Genomic DNA, 8761 nt, shown 5'->3' with positions numbered 1-8761 from the left:
GAATGCTCAAAAACCAAAATGATTTGACTTTTCATATACAAATCTTAAATTTCCATGGGAAATAGTTTCCAATTACCCCTAGTGATTGCTATGCTAGTCACAGTTCATATATTCCCAGACCTGATACAGTCGTTCAGGAGAGCCAAAAGTCCCTTACACGCACATGAGCACATTACAGCTTCCTGGAACACTGCTTGGGCTTTCAGGTGATGACTGGGAACTTGGCCAATATCAGAAGGTAAAGGGCAAACAAAGCCATGGAAATGACAATATTTCCTAGTAGCAGGCAAGTGCCTCTGTCCCTGGCTTGTGACTGTGCCTGAAAGTAACAGCACTTCTCTTTCCTGTCTTTTTCTTCTTAAAGCAATTTGCATCTTTTGAAAGAAAGGATTAATAAATTTCAAATGTTCCTGGTGCTTCTGTGCCAACTGGCACTGGAGGGGGCCTGTAACCTTGCCCAACTGCACTATATATAATTATTAATTAGAAAGCAACCTGGGAAGCAGTGATCCTCTCCCCTAGCATGAACCAGAAGAGCTCACTGAAATCATGGTACAAAAGAAAATTGGTTTTCCTCGGGTACACTTGAGAGCAAACTTTATTTTACTTTGACTACTGGATCACTGTCCAGAGTGGAATTATGGGAATTAATTGGAAAAACTTGGGTGCTCATTTTATAAATCAGCTGGCAGAACTCCTGCCATAATTAATGGGTCTGACTGGCAACTTTCCACAAGTACACACCCATTTCCCACTGATTTCCACTGCGCATACATGCATTTTGCAGGAGCTCAACTTGCAAAGGGATGTATTTAAGACTTTATAACTGTCCCAATGACAGCAAGTTCTAATTTAAAACTCCTGTGTAATACTTGTTAGGAAGTTTTAATATCAAAAGGGCAGCCAAGGTCTTCCATGAGAAATTTCTAGACAGTGAAAGAAACTAATCCTTTTTAGTGATGTTTGGCTTCTCCTCTGCAGTAGCTGATCTCTGATTTCATATTTTATATCCATGGTTTGTTAATGAAATTTTCTCCTTTAAAGAGTAACCAGGCGAATAGAAAAAATTAGCTGATACTTTGCAGTAAATGTTTGAAGTGAAATTCAAGTAGCAGCCTGAGGCTCACAGTATGTAAAACCAACTACCAAAGTTTTAGGGGGGGCTTAATCTATTTTTTCCTTCTCAGGGGACCTCTGCTGTATTAAATTCTTTGGTAGAAAAGAAGCGGCCAAGTTGGCATTAGAACTGACTTAGCAATTTACATCTTTTGAAAAGGGATTAGCAGATTTCTAACATTCCTGGTGCCACTATGCCAATTGGCACTAACAGGGTTTGTAACCTCACCCATCTGCACGGGTCTACCTGAAGGGTGTTATGGGGCTCACTACGCTTCCTTCAAGGAGAAGAAGAGCAAACTAGGCAGCAAGAAAATTTTAACATCCACACATAGTGGCATCACTGCAGTTTGTGGCACACACAGAGAAGAGAGGTTTGCTTCAGGCTCATACAGTTTAATAATTTTTTAAGAGCATTTAAAAATGCTTTGATATATGTTAGGCAGTGTCTCCTCCCAGCACTTCTGGAATGGAAGCCTGAGCTGGATTTCATTGGAGGCTCAGTGTCATAGAGGTGGGTTTCATCCTGATCTAAGTTAGGACAACTTGTAGCCCACTGAAGTGCAGCTCCAGATCCAAAATTCTGTGGGTTTTTTTAACTGTTTTCTTCTGAAGATGTAAAGTCAACCAGTAAGAAATGTGAGGCATGGGTAGAATTTGGATGTTCAAGTGTTCTCCCAAAGGTTTCCTGGAGTGCATGGCAATGCCTATTTTTAGCAAAACATTCAACATTTCTTCAGTTTATTCCTTGGTGATTCATTGGGAGTCACATTACATTTTTATGTATGTTTTTATAACACTCCCAAGAAGTCTACTGATTTTCAGTTGTGAGCAAAATGCAGTCTTCTGTTTTGTGAGACTTATCTTCCATTTCTCTTAGGTATATGAAAGCCTGGAGGAGGAAAAAGGTTTGTGCAAAATTCCCCAATGGTAGAACAGGCACTTTCTTAACTCTGTTCTGAAGGCAGCTTAGCTTGTGTCTAGTGTTAGTAAAGCTATTTTGCTATTGGAGATGCCCAGTTCCTTTGATTTTTAGGTAAAAACAAGAGGGTGTGACGCCACCACCACTGCAGTTATGCAGACCACCAGATAATTCTTATCCAAAATCAGGTTCAGGGCCTCCCACTGTGCCCAGAAAGATGGGGAGCTCAGGTGGTCAGAGCAAACCCTTCTCAAGATTCCACTGGGAAATAACAGTGCAAATCTGTGTATCAGGTATGAGAGTGGGAGCTTACGTTATAAATAAATTTTGATGGGTTTCTGCTTGCTGCCTTCCCGTACACTTTTTATATTTCTATGTATGTTGTCTGATATTATGTGCCTATAAAATGTCAGGGTTTTTTTTAATAAAATACCACCTGTTTGCTTTCCTTTTAACACTCCTGCAATATTCAAAGCCGTATAAAACTCTGTGGGTACTTCTGTTAGTTTAAATAAGATGGGCCAAATCCAGCCCGTACTGCTCACACCGGATTTCTTATATGAGCTGGGACTGTGACAATGTGTGCAGAGTAATTGAGGATAGGATGCCAAATAACTGTAGCAGATTTCTTTCTCCCACCAAAGCTTTTCCTGTTTGATCTGCCTGGCTGCCTGCTGGCTGGGGTGTGTGCGTGTGTAAGCAGAGGTAAGGGAAGTGCTTTCTGCACATCAGTCACGAGAAGGCTCTTTGTCTTCCTTTCTGAAATAAAAAATTGTGCCAGGAACTTCATTCAACCGCTCATTTGGATAAAACTAGACACCCTGGTGTCAAGTGAATAGGAAGCAATGGGAGGTCAGTGTCTCTCGGTGCCATGGGAGGAGAGGGTGGCCAGAACTCCACAGCAATCAGTGTGTATGTGTCACAGCATCGTTTGAGTTGGAACAGACCCCTAAAAGTCATCTAGTCCAACTCCTCTGCAGTGAACAGGGTGTATACACATACAGACTGCCTATATCAATCACTATCTAGAACATGTGTATGACGTATGTATGCATGTGCAAGGCTATCAAGATGCAGAGGAGAAAGTAGCACCTTCCATTCTCTGAACTGAGGAAGAAGAAACTCAAATTAAAACCCCTCCAAAATTACTTGAAACCATCCTGAATTATTAGGAAGGCAAAGCAATGGCCCAGCAGGGAGTGGAAAATGTAATAACGACAAGTTTTGTGCCTAGAGGGAAGGCAGGAATGAAATCAGAAAGATCCAGTGGGGCCAGGTGAGTAAAGAGTCAGCCAAGCAAGGAGCGCGAGATGCCCGGAGGCAGTGCAATGTGCTGGCAAGGAGCCACGCTGCCGGGAGAGAGCCGAGTGTGAGATGGAGGGAAGGGAAAGGAAGGGAGACAGCACAGCTTTGTGGGCGATGGAGGTGCCCTCTGGTAGCCCCTTGGTGCTGCCTGCAGGTACAGGAGGCACATGAAGGTAGGAGCCCTCAGGAGCCTGCTGCAAGGCTGCAAATATCACAAGCCTGCAATGGGGGAAAGGCACCGTGAGCTTGGTTGGGGTGGCCAGCACTGAAACCGACTGTGGCTGTCTCATTTCCATCAGCCCGTGAAAGGCAACTTGAGAAGCAAGGTTTATGTTTGCCCTTGGCTGTTTCATAGGGTATTTGTTAAAGGGAATAAACTGGCAGGACGTTCAGACGGATGTGGCTACAGGGACAAAGGCTGAATATGATGTGCTCGAAAATGACATTTGCCCGTTGCCAAGCAGATGCGGCCTGCTGGGACCTGTTGCTTTGGCACAAGGGCGGTGGGCACTGCAAGGAGAGTGAATGGAGAAGTTCATGGTCAAACCACCACCACAGCCACCAAACTGCAAACCAGGCCCAAGCAATCCCTTATTCAAATGCATGGAGATGAGATGTTTTGAGGAATGCCATCAGAAGACAGCTGAGTGTTCCTGGGGTGAACTCACAGCTCTGCAGAGTCTCCATGAGAACGATCTTCATCCCCTTTCCAAGACCCTAGCTGGTCCTCACTTTTGGCCAAGTGATTTTTCTTTCCATTAGGCATCAGAAAGAGAAGAGCGAGCCAGGGTTGACCAGGTGGAGCACATGATCTGCTAGAGGCAGCTCAGAACCATCAGGCAGCCTGGATTGGCTGGAAAAGAAGGCAGCAGAACAGGGCTGAGGGGAATTAACTGGTTTTAGGGGATGGCGTGGCTGCTTAGGATGCCATTGTAGGCACAGCCAGAGCTGCTTCTTGGACTCTGTGGCACTTAGTTCTCTGATCACAGATAGCTCAGGGATCTGCAGAGCAGGTTGATTGAAGGCCTTAGGACATGTCAAGGGGAACAAGAACAGGACAGAGTGCCAGCATGCTGGGCAAATGGCAGGAAGCCTGGCTTTATCAGGATGCTGCAGGCAGGAAATGATTTGAAGTACACAGCCTTTTCTTGTAGTGTGATTGAGGGAAGGGAGGAGAGCAAAAGCAGGAACAGCTGTGGCTGCATTTCAAAGTTGGTTTCCATCTTCTCTCTAGTGTTACTGCTTTTTCTTTCCCTATCAAGAAAACAAACAAATAACCACAAAACGAACAGAAACTGCTAGACATTTCTAGTTGCAGTGATTCTCTTTCTTCTCCCTTCTCTGCTAATTTTAAGGCTATTGTCCCACATCAGAAATACCCAGAGAGGATTGTTTTGAAGCTAGTATCACTTCTAACTCTGGTTCTCATGGACAGCCAGGTTGTCCTCCCTCCACATTGCTACCCAGGATGGCCAGCTGAAAAGTTGGCTTGGGTGGTTAAAATGCAGACACGTGCTCTTCACCAGAAAGGACAAACCCTCAGCTTTCTTCATTTTCCTTTTCCAGCCTCTCCCCTGCCTGCCTTTCTTCTGCAGTAACGTGGGAGATTTTTCTTGGCTGTCCTCTTCCCCTTGGAGATCAAACACCGGGCTTTACTGCTGAGCTCCTGAATTTATGACAAGTACCAGCTTCTTCCAGCCTCAGTTTCCATTAAATGTGTACTCACAGGAGCTGCATTAGAACCATTTGTTTTGTCTTTTGGCACCAGCTCTTTTATGAATGAGAAGCATAGCAAAGGGCAAACAATCAGAAAACCGGTGAGGCAAAAGTACAAGTGTTTCACTGCTCTGTTCCTGATGGGAAAGTCTTTGTAGCCCTTAGGCCTGATGTTAAAACTTACAAACTCCTACACTTGTAGCTGTTGTGTAAAAAGCTGTTATTGCCCTTAAAACTAGTCATTGGAGTTGAAAGATAAATATTATTCTATATCTTATTGAATAAAATATATTATATCACAGGTGATGGAGACAGATTGTCTCAATAAATTCTGATACTGTATTCGGAGGAAAAGTGGCAATAAAAATGCTGATGACTTGACACAGGGAGAATATTGAATGTCATTAACATGTTATTTCCTCTCTTCTGATATCACTGTCATGTTCTTCCCACTGTTATAATCTCTATCAGTTGTGGAGTTTTTTTTATTTTTTTTTTCATTTTGCTTGTTTGAATGAGAAAAATGACATTTTTTTCAGTCTTTTATATTACTCACTACTTGAGAAACGATTACAGATATGAGGTCACATCCTCAAATACAGAAATTAAAACAAGGTTTGATATTTAACAGTATTCTATGCATGGGCTCAAGAGGAACGCTTAAGACTGTCACTATCATCTGATAGGTGATTACGACAAAGTCACAGCCATCTGCATGGTAATAACAGCAATATCTTGCTGTTATGAAATGCTCTGAAAGCACTTAATGAAGGTAGTTGACACTGTTCATTTAGTGATGGGGGAAGCGGAGAGCTGGGAGGCAGTGTGAGTCACCCAAGGTCATTTGGTGGTCCAGTGGCAGAGCCAGATTCCTGCAGTGTGCTCTGCCTCTACCAAGTGAAGATGTATTGCCCTACGACTGCGGTGAAACTTGATTTATTGCACACTGCAACCACTTCTCCCAGCTCATGTCGAACTGTACCTGTTAGAGCCACAGCCCAGCAAGTTTTCAGTCATTCTTTCTAAAGACACTTGCTGTTTTCTCTCCTGCTCCTGTCCTAGATATGGGTTATCTCTCTAAACGTATATGTTTCACAATGAGGTTTGCATAGCTGGGAACATATTTGTGTATAGTAATGAAATGAGCTTCTAGGAAAAACAGCAATAAGCCTGTCTTCATCTCTTTTACCCACAGTAGAATAAACCCACCACTTTTCAGAAAGCCTGAATCTGCCCAGATATTCCCATTCTGTCGGTCTGTGCCAGGAAGCCTGTTGTGAGAGCCCTACGGGTAACTCAGATCAGCTTGTACCAAAGAGCGTTTGGATCACGTGGGTTGCTTGGCATCCTCATGAGAGAATATGCTGCTGGCCCTGAATGATAGCAATTAAAGGTGCAAAGAAGTCGTCTGCCTATTTCCTAGAGCCAGCATCTAAGCTGGTTTCCTACTATAATCTTGTATTTTATCCACAGCTAATTGTAAATGACTCCAGGAATAGCCACCACTTCCATTACAGGACCATTTCATGCACTGTTATAGTTTATTGTCAGATAGTTTTCAGCAATTAAATTCCAAATTGATTTCACAGTTGCACATGCTGCTTTTGTTATTTATTTTGGTCCTCACCTGTCCAAAGGAATGGGGTGCCTCTGTCTCTTCACAAATAGATGCTGCTGCTTGGCTGAATGGATTATTTTAAGAGCCTGAAAAACAGATTTTTACCTAGAAATAGTGTGTCAGACAGCTATAACGGAGTTTAATTCTCACAAAGCCTCGGAAATAATACTGATAGATTTTGAAAAGGGAAGAATACCATAGATCTTTTGCTAAGTGCCACAGTGTCTACATTTTTCTATTTGTTCTGGTGTCTTGCAGGAAGGAGCGTTATTTCTCAACATAGAACAAACAGAAGACAGAATTAACTCCATGATATAGCTGCATTACCACTCTGCTATTCACTTCCTGACTTCAGCTCAAGTGCCTACAGGCCCTATCCTGCTAAGGTAATGGGAACCTTTCTGATAAGGTAGATATGGGGCCAATAAACCATAAAAGCTTTATGCCTCAATTTACCCAGGTGTAAAATGGGAATAAAATTCCTCATGTTTTGGAAAGCACTATTGTAAAGGCAGGAGGAGCTAGCTGCTGTGTAAAGGTACGGACTAAAATACTATACAGGTGCAGAGTACAAAGCAGACCTCCAATAAAGTTCCCCTTTGCTCAGTTTCTCCCTTTTTTTGTACCATGCATGCTGGCAATATGTAGCTTCCTTTTTTCCCTCTCTTCTTTTTAACTTATGCTGGGACTTTTTAGAAATCATTCAGGTTTCAGGTGATGGTATATGTTCTTCTTGCAGAAAGATTGGCTTCAGGACAGTTAATTCAGTGACAGGGAAAAAAGAGATATTTGCACCATCTTGGCACCACATCATTATTAACATGCAAGCAATTCCCCCTTTTTTCTTAACATATAAAGAGAACAATTGAATTTTGCAAGGCAGGACTCTTAATCTCCACGATCAGATTCTTCACGGCAAGGAGGGGGTGTAAAAGTTTCTCTCTTGCTCTGTCTCTTCATGGCACATGGTCCCAGCTGTATGACTCCGTTCATGAATATGCATGAAATCAGATATGACATTGCCCTGCTCCCATTAATAATCTTGTCATCTGACTTGTGCAGCATTAAGCTTCAGCCCGTGGCTCCTCATAGCGAATGCAGCCTGAAGGAGAGGGAGGGAGGGGAGGGGAAAAAAGGCCATGCCTTTTTTTATTGGGATTAAGTGCTTGAAAATTTTGGCAGAGGGTTGCCAGGAGAGTGAGGGGAGGGAGAGAAAGAGTGAGAGACACACACAGGGACAGAGAGACGAGAAATCCTCCATGAATGCGTTGGCTTGTTAGGAGCCCAAAGCGGTGGGTGTAATGGTATGCGAGCTGACCTTGAATATAGCCACTGTGGGTTGCCCCAGCTTTTTTGTAAAAGAAGCATTTGCAGCAGAGGTTTGGATTTCAGGCTTTGCAGTCATCAATCATCTCAGCCTATTCTCCTCTTTGACAGCTCTGTACAAGGCCTGACATTTGACACCCAAGACCCCAGGACTTACACAGAGGCACAAGCGGAGGCCCTGGGGAGGAGGTAGGGAACAGGGAGAGAAAAAAAAAAAACAAATCAGGAGAGACATTTGCCTTTTCTTTTTAATTTTTTTCTTTTCTTCTTCTTCTTCTTCTTTTTTTTTTTTTTAAAGAAGCTACGAAACAAATTGTAACTGTAATAGGAATTGATTTAACAGAAGAAGATCGCATTGAGTTCTGTTCCCTGCCTTGCGCGGGTCATGCTGATAAGGTTGATCTGAAGGGGTGGGAGTAGAAAGGCAGGCATGGAGAGGTTTGGGGGAGCAAGATGGGGCTTATACACGCAGTTCTGGGGTTGCCCACTTATCCAAGGTATATGGAATTTTAACACAGTTCACTTGCACTTGAGAACTTCCAGGCTGAGTGAACAGACCAGCCATCTCCATGAGGGTCACGGAGCTCACAGAGCTGCTGGGGGACAGACAAAATTTCAGCAAACCTAGTTAGGAAATCAAGTGACTGGGTTGCATCTCTGGGGCACTGGGACTCCAAAGGGCACAAACCAAAACCAGACATGATTTCTTAAAGCAGAGAAGTGTTTTGGGGTAGCCCTCTTTGTGCAAGTAAGTGATT

The 8761-nt window shown here is 43.3% G+C and overlaps 1 long non-coding RNA gene across 1 annotated transcript in view; it reads left to right on the top strand.

Annotated features, from left to right (window-relative positions):
• LOC110403922 overlaps positions 1-8190 on the top strand; it is a 63776-nt gene extending 55586 nt beyond the window's left edge. Inside the window, exons 2-3 of the long non-coding RNA XR_002441908.1 lie at positions 6936-7063; positions 8115-8190. This is a non-coding gene — a long non-coding RNA (uncharacterized LOC110403922). The remainder of the gene's footprint in view (positions 1-6935; positions 7064-8114) is intronic.

This window comes from Numida meleagris, chromosome 9, assembly GCF_002078875.1.
Source record: "Numida meleagris isolate 19003 breed g44 Domestic line chromosome 9, NumMel1.0, whole genome shotgun sequence".
Lineage (NCBI taxonomy): Eukaryota > Metazoa > Chordata > Aves > Galliformes > Numididae > Numida > Numida meleagris.
The sequence above is the reverse complement of the archived record's forward strand: the minus strand, read 5'-3'. Positions and strand labels throughout refer to the sequence as shown.